Source organism: Bombina bombina, chromosome 3, assembly GCF_027579735.1.
Source record: "Bombina bombina isolate aBomBom1 chromosome 3, aBomBom1.pri, whole genome shotgun sequence".
In the NCBI taxonomy this organism is placed as follows: domain Eukaryota; kingdom Metazoa; phylum Chordata; class Amphibia; order Anura; family Bombinatoridae; genus Bombina; species Bombina bombina.
The window spans coordinates 38944203-38960561 of NC_069501.1; positions in this window are offsets into that span (position 1 = coordinate 38944203).

Consider the following 16359-nt stretch of genomic DNA (forward strand, 5'->3'; position numbering starts at 1 on the left):
ATGAAGCTCCGTACTTACCTGCATTCGCCGGCCCCAATACGCCCGCCTAAGTTCACCTAACATATACGCTCTCCAAAATTATCAAGAAAGCTGTCAAAAAGCTGCGCACCAAGTACGGAGTGATGAGCAGCGGACTGTGTTATTTAAGTAGAAAAAACAAAGGAATAATGGATAAACCAGAGCACTCTTAGTGTTCAAATGTAGAACAGTGAAGTAGTATGCAGTGGGTGTAAAATAAAACTTAACATTTAATTGTATTAGTTAAAAAGGTAGTAATAACTACCTGTGTAGTGCATTAAAAGGCTGTATTGTGGTACAGTAGAGCTGGTAAACCTTAGGAGAGTATCCTTAAAGACGTAGCTGCAACAATGTAACCATAATTTAAATCTATATACAGAAAAGGAAATAAGTCTGCTGCAAAAACACCAAAAAATGCTCACGGATTGCACTAAAACTAATCTAGAAAAGAGGACAGGCCTCAACCAATTATGCTAAACTGGTGCAATACTGGAGCGGTGTATATGGCAGCAGAAATTCCAAAATCAACAATTAAGAGATGGATACAAAGTATAGCCCCATAATTTTGGATGAATAATAACATACAGTCTGTACTCGATAACTACTAATAGCTGATCGAATTGCATTCATTTGTTTGTTTTTTAACACAGATCCAATACGGGAACATTAGCGTAACTGATGGTATAGGCATATATCTGATATGATTATTATCTTAACCCTAATAAACGAGGGTGGCATCTAAAGATAGATATTTATACAAAGTAATAGAAATACTCTCTAATAATCACACACTTATTTTAGCCATTGAAATAATGTAAACATCTCTCTGCCCGTTTATGTATTTATTGTACAAATTTATTGAAAATGCGGATCTTGAAGTAACTGTGATATATAGCCTATTACTCAGTATAGAAATCATTATGACACTCTTAGCTGATGATACTCACTATCTTTCATTCTAGCGCTGATTGTATTTACAATCGTAAGCGCTGTCAATATTTTCCTGCCCCATGTGACTCAGACTTGACTGGAGTCATGTGGTAGACAACAACCAATTAGGAGCGACGCTCATGTGTACGATAGAGAAAGGGGTGTGTAGGACTACAACCCCTTTGATTGGCCATTATACCACTTTTAAACAGTGAGGCTCTACCCAGTCGGGTTAGCCTTTGACAAAGCCTGGATAGGGCGAAATGCGCATCAGGCGCTTAATTGAGAGCTCTGCAACCTCATAGACGTTACTTAGTGCTATACTTTGTATCCATCTCTTAATTGTTGATATTGGAATTTCTGCTGCCATATACACCGCTCCAGTATTGCACCAGTTTAGCATAATTGGTTGAGGCCTGTCCTCTTTTCTAGATTAGTTTTAGTGCAATCCGTGAGCATTTTTTGGTGTTTTTGCAGCAGACTTATTTCCTTTTCTGTATATAGATTTAAATTATGGTTACATTGTTGCAGCTACGTCTTTAAGGATACTCTCCTAAGGTTTACCAGCTCTACTGTACCACAATACAGCCTTTTAATGCACTACACAGGTAGTTATTACTACCTTTTTAACTAATACAATTAAATGTTGTTTTATTTTACACCCACTGCATACTACCTCACTGTTCTACATTTGAACACTAAGAGTGCTCTGGTTTATCCATTATTCCTTTGTTTTTTCTACTTATGTATCCAGATAAAGAGCACCCCCCATCATATTTATAGTGACTAGTTAATTCAGGAGCATATGGGTCTGATCACCCTAATATATATTGTATACTAGCTTATATACTATTTTTGGGGCCTATATATTTTGAATCCAATTCCCTCCATACCTTATCATACGACTGTGTTATTTATCAGTCATCGATCTCGCTGCTCTTCGGCTTTTTCACAGCTTTATTGATACCCCTGTCACTAAGCACTCACACTATACTATACTGTTATACCCCCTATACCGGCGCCCCGGACCCCGCCGCACCTACATAAAGCTATTAACACCTAATCTGCCGCCCCCTACACCGCCGCCACCTACATAAACTTATTAACCCCTATCCTGCCGCTCCTGGAGCCTGCCGCAGCTAAATAAAATGTTTAACCCCTAAACCGCCGCTCCCGGAGCCCACCGCCACCTACATTACATTTATTAACCCCTATCCTGCCCCCCCTATACCGCCGCCACCTATATTAAACTTATTAACCCCTATCCTGTCCCCCCTATACCGCCGCCACCTATATTAAACTTATTAACCCCTATCCTGCCCCCCCCACACCGCCGCCACTATATTAAACTTATTAACCCCTATCCTGCCCCCCCACACCGCCACCACTATATTAAACTTATTAACCCCTAAACCTAAGTCTAACACTAACCCTAACACCCCCCTAACTTAAATATGATTTAAATAAATCTAAATAAATATTACTATTATTAACTAAATTATTCCTATTTAAAACTGAATACTTACCTATAAAATAAACCCTAAGATAGCTACAATATAACTAATAATTATATTGTGGCTATTTTAGGATTTATTTTTATTTTACAGGCAACTTTGTATTTATTTTAACTAGGTACAATAGTTATTAAATAGTTATTAACTATTTAATAACTACCTAGCTAAAATAAATACAAAATTACCTGTAAAATAAATCCTAACCTAAGTTACAATTACACCTAACACTACACTATCGTTAAATAAATTAAATTAATTAACTACAATTACCTAAAATTAAATACAATTAACTAAAATAAACTAAAGTACAAAAAAACACTAAATTACAGAAAATAAAAAATAAATTACAAGAAGTTTAAACTAATTACACCTAATCTAAGGTAGGAAAAATCCGATTGGCTGATGCTATTAGCCAATCGGATTGCAGTTCAATCCGATTAGCTGATCCAATCAGCCAATCGGATTGACCTCGCATTCTATTGGCTGTTCCGATCAGCCAATAGAATGCAAGGTCAATCCTATTGGCTGATTGAACTGCAATCCGATTGGCTGATTGAATCAGCCAATCGGATTTTTCCTACCTTAATTCCGATTGGCTGATAGAATCCTATGGATGATGTCATTTAAAGGAACCGTCATTCGTCGTTTAGTCGTCGGCCGAGAAGGATGCTCCGCGTCGGATGTCTTGAAGATGGAGCCGCTCCTCGTCGGATGGTTGAAGATAGAAGATGCCGCTTGGATGAAGACTTCTGCCTGTCTGGAGGACCTCTTCTTGCCGGATTGGATGAAGACTTCGGACCGTCTGGAGGACCACATCGCCTGGATTGGATGAAGACTTCGGCCCGGCTGAGTGAAGACGGCTCAAGGTAGGGTGATCTTCAGGGGGTTAGTGTTAGGTTTTTTAAGGGGGGTTTGGGTGGGTTTTAGAGTAGGGGTGTGTGGGTGGTGGGTTGTAATGTTGGGGGGTTGTATTCTTTTTTTTCAGGTAAAAGAGCTGATTACTTTGGGGCAATGCCCCGCAAAAAGCCATTTTAAGGGCTATTTGTAATTTAGTATAGGTTAGGGAATTTTATTATTTTGGGGGGATTTTTTATTTTATTAGGGGGCTTAGATTAGGTGTAATTAGTTTAAAATTCCTGTAATTTATTTTTTATTTTCTGTGATTTAGTGTTTTTTTTTGTTGTACTTTAGTTAATTTTAGTTAATTGTATTTAATTGTAAGGAATTGTAGTTAATTAATTTAATTTATTTAATTGTAGTGTAGTGTTAGGTGTAATTGTAACTTAGGTTAGGATTTATTTTATAGGTAATTTTGTATTTATTTTAGCTAGGTAGTTATTAAATAGTTAATAACTATTTAATAACTATTGTACCTAGTTAAAATAAATACAAAGTTGCCTGTAAAATAAAAATAAATCCTAAAATAGCTACAATATAATTATTAGTTATATTGTAGCTATCTTAGGGATTATTTTATTTAATGGCAATTGGTTAAGGTGGTATGCTTCCGGTTTCTTTAGACCAATTAAGGTGGTATGTTTTTATAATAGACATTCAGGTTATACATTAGTAATAGTTATATAGTTAAATCCACTTGCATATTATAGGCTGGAATCATATTTTATGTCATAATATTTTATAATAGATTCTCATAGCTTTAACTTCGTAGGGTTAGGAAGAGAAAATGATGATAATACACAGGTAAGTGACACTTTGTATCAGCAGTTTTAGTTTACCTTCATGAGCTATGCTCCTAGCTCTTATTTCTTACCGCAGTTTTTCAAGCGTGTGTTTGGCGTGTTGTGTGACTCCTCCGTGGCGATCACGTGACTTTACCTATGTCACAGCTCTGATTCACTATGTAGCAGTTCTGGTTAAGGGCTGGATTGGATACAAAAGAACTTTCCAAAAAGTTCTGCATGTATAACATGGGTAAAAACCTGTGACTTTATTACCTTTTAGATCTAAATTTTTTTGTGATTGAAAATAACCCGGGTTATAATATATGCTTTATCCAACATTACTTGCGTGCTACCAGCACTAAGTGCAAGGAGACTTCTTGTTGCAATCTTTTAAGGCTGCTATTACTTTTGGGAAAGTTCATTTGTATCCAATCCAACCCTTAACCAGAACTGCTACATAGTGGATCAGAGCTGTGACATAAAGTAAAGTCACGTGATCGCCACTGAGGAGCCACACAACACGCCAAACATACGCTTGAAAAACTACGGTAAGAAATAAGAGCTAGGGGCATAGCTCATGCAGGTAAACTAAAACTGCTGATACAAAGTGTCACTTACCTGTGGAACAGTTTACTTACATGTTTGCAATAGAAATGTATGCTACCACATTCTGAAGTTGAAAACTCGTTATAAGAGACTTGCAATAAGAGACATTGCTTTTACTTGGCCCTCAATAGTGGCGCCATAAGTTTGTTTAGTTCCTGCAATACAAACTTTTACAAGCACATCTTAAAGATATATCTAATCAGAAGTGGATGAGTTCTAAAATGGCTCAATAATACACACTTTTTTTTTTCCCCCTATGGTGGTATGCAGTTCATAAACCTCTGAATTTTTTATTTCTGTAATTGGATAATGGCATATGTTATCTATCTGCTGGCTATCCAACATAGTTAATCCACTTATCCAGATTTGTTTATTTAATAGAGTTTTATACATTGATTTTATATACTGTATGATCTATGATTAGTTCGTATTCATTTTGCTCTAACATTTTATTGTAATTTGAGATTGTTTTTATGATTTTATTTGTTATTTTTTAGGAGTGGTCCTATATGCATGGGAGACGTCCCATATGTTGTTACTGTGAATGTATATTAAATACTAAAGTATTTTTGTAAATAAATTTGTATTAATCTTTGCCTATTCCACATTTTATTATATAGCATATAAATATATCCAGTATAATTAAGACCAATCTATATTCACACCATCCTAGAGTCACTTATTTAAAACTCCTAAGGTATTGTATTTGTGTATCAGTATAAAATTCATTAAAATTATGGGGGGAGATAAAAAACTGAAATTAAAATCCTCCATGTCTCAAACTTAAATCAATGTAAATATTTCTTTTGCAAGATGTACAGAGTCCACGGATTCATCCTAACTTGTGGGATATTGTCCTTCCTGACAGGAAGTAGCAAAGAGAGCACCACAGCAGAGCTGTCTATATAGCTCCCCCCTTAACTCCACCCCCCAGTCATTCTCTTTGCTGGCTCTAAGCAGGAAGGGTAAAGAGAAGAGGTGTTAAACTGCAGTTTTTATTTTACCTTCAATCAAGAGTTTGTTATTTCAAATGGTACCGGTGTTGTACTATTTGCTCTCAGGCAGGACATAGATGAAGATTTCTGCCTGGAGGATGATGATCTTAGCATTTGTAACTAAGGTCCACTGCTGTTCCCACATGAGCTGAGGAGTACAGGAAAACTTCAGTGTGAGGAACGGTTCTTGCTATACAGCAATGAGGTATGTTCAGTCATTTTTCTGCAGAGACTGTGTTAATTCAGAAAGGCTGACAGTATCCCCTTTAGGGGAAGGGTAAGCAGTAATCCTAGGGTTCAGAGGTTTTACAAGCTTGCATAAAGGGTTTATTTTGTTTATTTATTTTGGGGACTCAGTTTGTATGTGAAACTGGAAGGACAAACGTTTGGGTGTTCTGGGAGTAACGTTCTTTATTGGGACTTTTGCAGAGGGTTCATTTGGCTTATATTGGGGTTATTATAACCTACATGGCTTCAGGCAAGGTTTTTTTTGGATTTGGGTAGGCCCCAGCCACATCGAGTGTGGTGGGCCGAGCCTATTTTCACGCCTCTGTTGCGCATTTAGTTCTACTGGCAAGCAGCAAGAAACTTCTCCTGAGGCCCTGATATTCATCCTGAGGGCCTAATCGAAGCTTTAATACCTTTCTATCGTTCCCTAAGGGCAGGTAGGGCCACAGCAGAGCCCCTAATAGGGGTTTAAAACCGGTTTTAGATATTTTGTGATCCGGTTTTGTTAATTGGGGGTGCATTGCTTATTTACTTGGGGTGCAATCCTCCTAAAGATTAATAGGTACACTGTAAAAATTTCAGAAAATTTGAAGCTATTTTACCCTGTTTTGCAGTTTGTGTATGCCTTTTTTTCCTCTTAAAGGCACAGTACCGTTTTTTGAAAATTGTGTTTTTTTCATTAAATAACGTGTTTTCCAAGCTTGCTTGTCTCATTACTAGCCTGTTTAACATGTCTGACATTGAGGAAACTCATTGCTCAATTTGAAGAGATTCCAATGGCACTACTTATTTAGTATTTATAGACTTCTATCCAATAATAGGATACTTGGGTATTATTAACCCAAGTTCCAGGGTAGGTGCTGTGTATATTGGAGACTACAAAATTAGAAAGTTGTGGAGAGAAAGGAGTTCTGCACAACAAGTATACACATTAGCACTCTGGAGTCTAGAAAGTTAAATCACCCTTAGGTGATATTACAAATAACAGAAATAATATGTCAATACTGAGGTAGGTATGGGTAAGATAGATAGAGGAGAACTAGATTAAAAATTTACTTTTATTAAATCATCTAAAAAGATTCTCACATACACACAACACACAATTAAAACTACGAATAGAGGGAATTGACTTAGCGTGCCCTTAAAATAATATACGCTATAAGTATAACGTAATGTAGGTCATAGTTATGTACTCATGGAGGTAGATTCTGTATATTGTCTGACTTATATATAATGTCCAGAACAATTCTGTAAATATCCAGAGATATATAAACTACTACCTGGTGTAGACTCTTGAATGGTAGAGGACTGGGGTAAATAAACGTGAGTAATAGCATTGCCGAGGAAATATACGGCACTAGGCAATAACACACTGGCCTAGATTTAGAGTTGGGCGGTAGCCGTCAAAACCAGCGTTAGAGGCTCCTAACGCTGGTTTTTACCGCCCGCTGGTATTTGGAGTCAGTCAGGAAAGGGTCTAACGCTCACTTTGCAGCCGCGACTTTTTCATACCGCAGATCCCCCTACGCCATTTGCGTATCCTATCTTTTCAATGGGATCTTTCTAACGCCGGTATTTAGAGTCGTGGCTGAAGTGAGCGTTAGAAATCTAATGACAAAACTCCAGCCGCAGAAAAAAGTCATAAAGCTCTTAACTACTGTGCTCTAAAGTACACTAGCACCCATAAACTACCTATACACCCCTAAACCGAGGTCCCCCCACATCGCCGCCACTCTATTAAAATTTTTTAACCCCTAATCTGCCGCTCCATACACCGCCGCCAGCTACGTTATCCCTATGTACCCCTAATCTGCTGCCCCTAACATCGCCGACCCCTATATTATATTTATTAACCCCTAATCTGCCACCCCCGCTATCGCTGACACCTGCATATTATTATTAACCCCTAATCTGCCGCTTCGTACACCGCCGCCAGCTACGTTATCCCTATGTACCCCTAATCTGCTGCCCCTAACACCGCCGACCCCTATATTATATTTATTAACCCCTAATCTGACGCCCCCAACGTCGCCTCCACCTACCTACAATTATTAACCCCTAATCTGCCGACCGGATCTCACCACTACTATAATAAATTTATTAATCCCTAAAGCTAAGTCTAACCCTAACCCTAACACCCCCCTAAATTAAATATAATTTTAATCTAACGAAATAAATTAACTCTTATTAAATAAATTAATCCAATTTAAAGCTAAATACTTACCTGTAAAATAAACCCTAATATAGCTACAATATAAATAATAATTATATTGTAGCTATTTTAGGATTAATATTTATTTTACAGGCAACTTTGTAATTATTTTAAAGGTACAATAGCTATTAAATAGTTAATAACTATTTAATAGTTACCTAGTTAAAATAATTACAAAATTACCTGTAAAATAAATCCTAACCTAACACTACACTATCAATAAATTAATTAAATACAATACCTACAATTATCTACAATTAAACCTAACACTACACTATCAATACATTCATTAAATACAATATCTACAATTAAACCTAATACTACACTATCAATACATTAATTAAATAAAATACCTACAATTAAATACAATGAAATAAACTAACTAAAGTACAAAAAATAAAAAAGAACTAAGTTACAAAAAATAAAAAAATATTTACAAACATTAGAAAAATATTACAACAATTTTAAACTAATTACACCTACTCTAAGCCCCCTAATAAAATAACAAAGCCCCCCAAAATAAAAAAAATGCCCTACCCTATTCTAAATTAAAAAAGTTCAAAGCTCTTTTACCTTACCAGCCCTGAAAAGGGCCCTTTGCGGGGCATGCCCCAAAGAATTCAGCTCTTTTGCCTGTAAAAAAAACACATACAATACCCCCCCCAACATTACAACCCACCACCCACATACCCCTAATCTAACCCAAACCCCCCTTAAATAAACCTAACACTAAGCCCCTGAAGATCTTCCTACCTTATCTTCACCTCGCCGGGTATCACACCGATCCGTCCTGGCTCCGATGTCTTGATCCAAGCCCAAGCGGGGGGCTGAAGATGTCCATGATCCGGCTGAAGTCTTCATCCAAGCGGGAGCTGAAGAGGTCCATGATCCGACTGAAGTCTTCTATCAACGGCATCTTCAATCTTCTTTCTTCCGGATCCATGTTCATCCCGCCGATGCGGAACATCCATCTTCACCGACGACTTCCCGATGAATGACGGTTCCTTTAAGGGACGTCATCCAAGATGGCGTCCCTCGAATTCCGATTGGCTGATAGGATTCTATCATCCAATCGGAATGAAGGTAGGAAAATTCTGATTGGCTGATGGAATCAGCCAATCAGAATCAAGTTCAATCCGATTGGCTGATCCGATCAGCCAATCAGATTGAGCTCGCATTCTATTGGTTGTTCCGATCAGCCAATAGAATGCAAGCTCAATCTGATTGGCTGATTTAGACGAAGTTTTTCAGAGTCCATCTGCTAATTCAAACACTAATGAAAACTCAATGAATGAGTCTCTCAGACAAATACACAAATTGATGCATAAACAAGATAAGCTCTGGTGGAATCACCACTTTTTTGAAAAATATATTGAGTTAAATCTTATACCAAGAGGACTTAGGATCCAACTATTTCCAGCTTTTGAGTTTCGCAATCCTAACCTAGCTACTGAATGGGAGGAGGCGCTATCAGAGTGCTCTCATAAACTAATGAAAATACTAATCAAACACGACAAATCAGAACATGATCTCTATGAAGTCCAGATACAAGAACTCAATAACAAATTAAAAGAATTTGAAACACTCAAAGACTTTGAAGCAACATATAACAAGTTCCAAAAAGAACTAGATAAATATGAGCAAGAGATAAAGATAACCAAACAAGGGAAATTAAGTCGTGATAAAACTGACTATGCTAACAAGAGAGTATATAAATGGAAAAAAAGAGGTACTTTTAATAAAGAGAAACCCTCCAGAGTCAATATCGTACAGAGTGACATCTCTGACACCGAGGGGGAAGATACAGAGACCTTAGAATCTGACCCAGAACCCACAACCTCCACAGTAGCTAGTACTAGTAATAATCCCATGACTCGACGTAAGAGAAAGGATTTTTTTAGATCAAAGCACCTCTTCAGATTTAAGCACACAAGAAGAGGTGGGAGGAAAACCAAAAAAACAAATGAAGAAGAAACCCGAAACTCAGAACAGAACAGAACGCAGAAACTGGAAACCATACAAAAGGGATCCAAGCCCCTTCTCAGAGCTGAAAATGAAACAATGAGAATAATCAACCTGTCTCATAAGTTACTAACATCTGATCATACTAGTGTACTTTCAAAAGGCATGTCATTTTGTCCCACATCCAAAGGTGATAAGTTCGAGATAATCAAGGATGTTCAATTATTTGTGCGAAAAATTGCACTGGAAAAAAATGTATTCAGGAAGTAACAATCAGATTAATACTGAATACCTTTCAAATCTATCAGATGATGAACAAACCTCACTGGCTAATTTGGAGGAACTACTCAACGTTAATGAACCCAGCAAAGAATCTAATTGGCGAGATAAAATCAAAAATAAATCTCAATTTATGCCCACACTAAGCAACTGCCAACAACTAGAAGTCTTCAACAATGTGGTCTGTAATAAAATCACTAACCTTAAAGAGAATTGGACTAACTCCAATCTATCCAAAAGTGAATCACTGGCACTTCAGGACATGAAACAATGGGAAGATGTGATAATACGTAATTCAGACAAGGGTGGTAATGTGGTAATTTGGCCAATTGATGATTATAAATAAGAAGCTCACAAGCAATTGAGAGACATTAAATGTTACCAAAAATAGAATTACAACCCATCACACGAGTACTTACAAGAATATGCTAACATCATTGTATCAGCCAAACATAATGGGCTATTAACTCCGAAAGAGTTTAAATTTTTGAAAGTAACCAATCCAACTGTCTCGACATTTTATCTGATACCAAAAATCCATAAAAATCCAAACCATCCACCTGGTCGCCCTATTGTTTCAGGGATTAACTGTTTGACAGAAAAAGCTAGTCAATTCGTTGACTTCAGACTGAGGGAATACCTCTCACAACTACCATCATTTGTGAAAGATACGACAGATGTCCTTAAACAACTTGACCACATTCATGTTAATCAAAATTCTTGGCTAGTAACAGCAGACGTTGAGTCCCTATACACCAGTATTTACCATCAATTAGGACTCCGAGCAGTGCAATATTGTCTTGAAATGGGTTCTGAAGAAGAGATAGAACATAATGAATTTATTCTAAATCTTCTCCAATTTGTCTTAAATCATAACTTTTTCACCTTTGACCACGCATTCTATCTCCAAATAAGGGGAACTGCTATGGGCACTGCTTGTGCACCCACATATGTCAACCTCTTCTTAGGTTGGTGGGAACAACATACAGTATTTTCGGACATAAATGACAAATACACTAATCAGATTCCCCTATGGCTACGTTACATAGATGACGTGCTATTCTTGTGGGAGGGCCCAAAGGAGGAACTTGATGAATTTCTATCAAGACTCAATTAAAATGATCTCAATATCAAACTAACATATGAAGCATGTATGGACTCAATATCATTCCTAGATTTAACAATTACTAAAAACTCTGACGGCACCCTAAGCACAGATGTATTTAGGAAGAAAACAGCCACCAATAGTATTTTGCACAGTACCAGCGCTCACGCCCCCAATACTGTAAAATCTCTCCCAATTGGGGAATTTTTGAGAATGAAGAGGAACTGCTCAACTAATGAAAATTTTGCAAACAGAGCTAAAGAATTAAAAACCAGACTCTTACAAAGAGGATACAGTAAGAGATCAATTAAAAGAGCAGAACACCGAGCTAAAATCACATCTAGACAAGAATTACTGAAATCTAAACAACGTACCAACAATCAACAAGAAATAATTAGATTCATTACAACCTATAATACCAAAACAGTTGATGTGATAAACATTCTCAAAGAATCATGGCATATTTTACAATCTGACCACTCCCTAGGCAAAATTGTTGGTGACAAGATTCAAGTAGGCTACCGTCGAGCTTCAAATCTAAAGGACATGATTAGCCCAAGCCACTTGAAAGGTACTAGAACCAGAACTCAACTGAGGCAAGGCTCATACAAATGTGGTACTTGCAGCACATGTTGCTTTATGAAAAAGACCAATCAAATTGAAGATCGATTTGGAAAAATTCATCAAATCAGAGCCCACATAAACTGCACCACAGAGGGAGTCATTTATGTATATCAATGCAAATGTCCGAAATTTTACGTTGGTATGACGACCAGAAAAATAAGAATCAGACTGCAAGAACATCTAAGGAACATCAAAAATGCTGCTAATGACAGCAAAGCTGGCAAAACTATAACTTCAGTAGCCAGACATTTTCTGCAAAAACATAAATCTAGACAGTCTGATTTACAATGTTGGGGCATACAGAAAGCCGAATTAGGTATTCGTGGGGGGTAATGTGGAACAAGCCCTTTTGAAAGCAGAGAGTAGATGGATTTATTTATTAAATTCCATTCATCCATTTGGACTGAACGAAAATAACAAATTCGTTGCATTCCTTTAAACTCAGATAAACAGTGTCTTATCCTTACAACCCCCTTATTTTTAATTTTGCTGTATTTCTTCCAACAGTGATAAACATGTTATGGTTAAGAATTGACATCTATGCATTATAACATATAATGGCAATTATGTGACATAGTTAAATGCACTGGTGATACTATTCACTGATTATACACTGTGAAAACCTTCCTATTCGTTCACTTATGCTCAAATAAATAAAAAAAAATTCAATTTTTTTCCCTTTTTCCCTCAGAGACTTTATATCCAAAGTAAAGATTATTGTTTGGATGCCACACAAGCACTATACACAATTATTTTTATTTTTAAGAATTCACAAAAGCACACATGTATTATACACGTAATAAACAATATATTATTTTTATATACTTATATAATTACCCATTATCAATACATATGGTTATACTATTACTTTAATATAATTTTGACCTTACTTTCACTATTTTCACTTAGTCACAGTAGGTGTAAACACATAGTACAATCATCCTTTTGATTAAACACTTTTTTGCAACTAGGATTAATATCCGATATTTGTCCCAATTTTTGTCCTCAATAATGATATGCACGTATTAAATGCATTACTAACATATAGATCAAACTTTACCTGCAATTACTATATAGTGTCAGCACTAAGGTAACATTGAGTGGAACACTCTGGCCTAGATTTAGAGTTGGGCGGTAGCCGTCAAAACCAGCGTTAGAGGCTCCTAACGCTGGTTTTTACCGCCCTCTGGTATTTGGAGCCAGTCATTAAAGGGTCTAACGCTCACTTTCCAGCCGCGACTTTTCCATACCGCAGATCCCCTTACGTCAATTGCGCATCCTATCTTTTCAATGGGATCTTTCTAACGCCGGTATTTAGAGTCGTGGCTGAAGTGAGCGTTAGAAATCTAACGACAAAACTCCAGCCGCAGAAAAAAGTCAGTAGTTAAGAGCTTTCTGGGCTAACGCCGGTTTATAAAGCTCTTAACTACTGTGCTCTAAAGTACACTAACACCCATAAACTACCTATGTACCCCTAAACCGAGGTCCCCCCACATCGCCGCCACTCTATTAAATTTTGTTAACCCCTAATCTGCCGACCGCACGCCGCTGCCACCTACGTTATCCCTATGAACCCCTAATCTGCTGCCCCTAACACCGCCGACCCCTATATTATATTTATTAACCCCTAATCTGCCCCCCTCACCGTCGCCTCCACCTGCCTACACTTATTAACCCCTAATCTGCCGAGCGGACCGCACCGCTACTATAATAAAGTTATTAACCCCTAATCCGCCTCACTCCCCGCCTCAATAACCCTATAATAAATAGTATTAACCCCTAATCTGCCCTCCCTAACATCGCCGACACCTAACTTCAAGTATTAACCCCTAATCTGCCGATCGGAGCTCACCGCTACTCTAATACATTTTTTAACCCCTAAAGCTAATTCTAACCCTAACACCCCCCCTAAGTTAAATATAATTTTATTCTAACGAAATAAATTAACTCTTATTAAATAAATTATTCCTATTTAAAGCTAAATACTTACCTGTAAAATAAACCCTAATATAGCTACAATATAAATTATAATTATATTGTAGCTATTTTAGGATTTATATTTATTTTACAGGCAACTTTGTATTTATTTTAACCAGGTACAATAGCTATTAAATAGTTAATTAAATTAACTATTTAATAGTTACCTAGTTAAAATAATTACAAAATTACCTGTAAAATAAATCCTAACCTAAGTTACAATTAAACCTAACACTACACTATCAATAAATTAATTAAATAAAATACCTACAAATAAATACAATTAAATAAACTAACTAAAGTACAAAAAATAAAAAAGAACTAAGTTACAAAAAATAAAAAAAATATTTACAAACATTAGAAAAATATTACAACAATTTTAATCTAATTACACCTACTCTAAGCCCCCTAATAAAATAACAAAGCCCCCCAAAATAAAAAAAATGCCCTACCCTATTCTAAATTTAAAAAGTTCAAAGCTCTTTTACCTTACCAGCCCTGAAAAGGGCCCTTTGCGGGGCATGCCCCAAAGAATTCAGCTCTTTTGCCTGTAAAAAAAACACATACAATACCCCCCCCAACATTACAACCCACCACCCACATACCCCTAATCTAACCCAAACCCCCCTTAAATAAACCTAACACTAAGCCCCTGAAGATCTCCCTACCTTGTCTTCACCTCACCGGGTTCAGCGATCGGTCCAGAAGAGGGTCCGAAGTCTTGATCCAAGCGGCGGCTGAAGAACTCCATCATCGGGCTGAAGTCGGAAGTCCATCATCGGGATGAAGTCTTCTATCAAGCCGCATCTTCAATCTTCTTTCTTCCGGAGCGCAGCGGAGCCATCTTCTTCCAAGCCGACGCGGAACATCCTCTTCAACCGACGCCTACTCGCCGAATGACGGTTCCTTTAAATGACGTCATCCAAGATGGCGTCCCTCGAATTCCGATTGGCTGATAGGATTCTATCAGCCAATCGGAATTAAGGTAGGAATATTCTGATTGGCTAATGGAATCAGCCAATCAGATTCAAGTTCAATCCGATTGGCTGATTGGATCAGCCAATCAGATTGAGCTTGCATTCTATTGGCTGTTCCGATCAGCCAATAGAATGCCGAGCTCAATCTGATTGGCTGATTGGATCAGCCAATCGGATTAAACTTGATTCTGATTGGCTGATTCCATCAGCCAATCAGAATATTCCTACCTTAATTCCGATTGGCTGATAGAATCCTATCAGCCAATCGGAATTCGAGGGACGCCATCTTGGATGACGTCATTTAAAGGAACCGTCATTCGGCGAGTAGGCGTCGGTTGAAGAGGATGTTCCGCGTCGGCTTGGAAGAAGATGGCTCCGCTCCGGAAGAAAGAAGATTGAAGATGTGGCTTGATAGAAGACTTCATCCCGATGATGGAATTCCGACTTCAGCCTGATGATGGAGTTCTTCAGCCGCCGCTTGGATCAAGACTTCAGACCCTCTTCTGGACCGATCGCTGAACCCGGTGAGGTGAAGACAAGGTAGGGAGATCTTCAGGGGCTTAGTGTTAGGTTTATTTAAGGGGGGTTTGGGTTAGATTAGGGGTATGTGGGTGGTGGGTTGTAATGTTTAGGGGGGTATTCTATGTGGTTTTTTTCCAGGCAAAAGAGCTGAATTCTTTGGGGCATGCCCCGCAAAGGGCCCTTTTCAGGGCTGGTAAGGTAAAAGAGCTTTGAACTTTTTTATTTTAGAATAGGGTAGGACATTTTTTTATTTTGGGGGGCTTTGTTATTTTATTAGGGGGCTTAGAGTAGGTGTAATTAGTTTAAAATTGTTGTAATATTTTTCTAATGTTTGTAAATATTTTTTTATTTTTTGTAACTTAGTTCTTTTTTATTTTTTTGTACTTTAGTTAGTTTATTTAATTGTATTTATTTGTAGGTATTTTATTTAATTAATTTATTGATAGTGTAGTGTTAGGTTTAATTGTAACTTAGGTTAGGATTTATTTTACAGGTAATTTTGTAATTATTTTAACTATTTTAGCTATTAAATAGTTAAGAACTATTTAATAGCTAATGTACCTGGTTAAAATAAATACAAAGTTGCCTGTAAAATAAATATTAATCCTAAAATAGCTATAATATAATTATAATTTATATTGTAGCTATATTAGGGTTTATTTTACAGGTAAGTATTTAGCTTTAAATAGGAATAATTTATTTAATAAGAGTTAATTTATTTCGTTAGA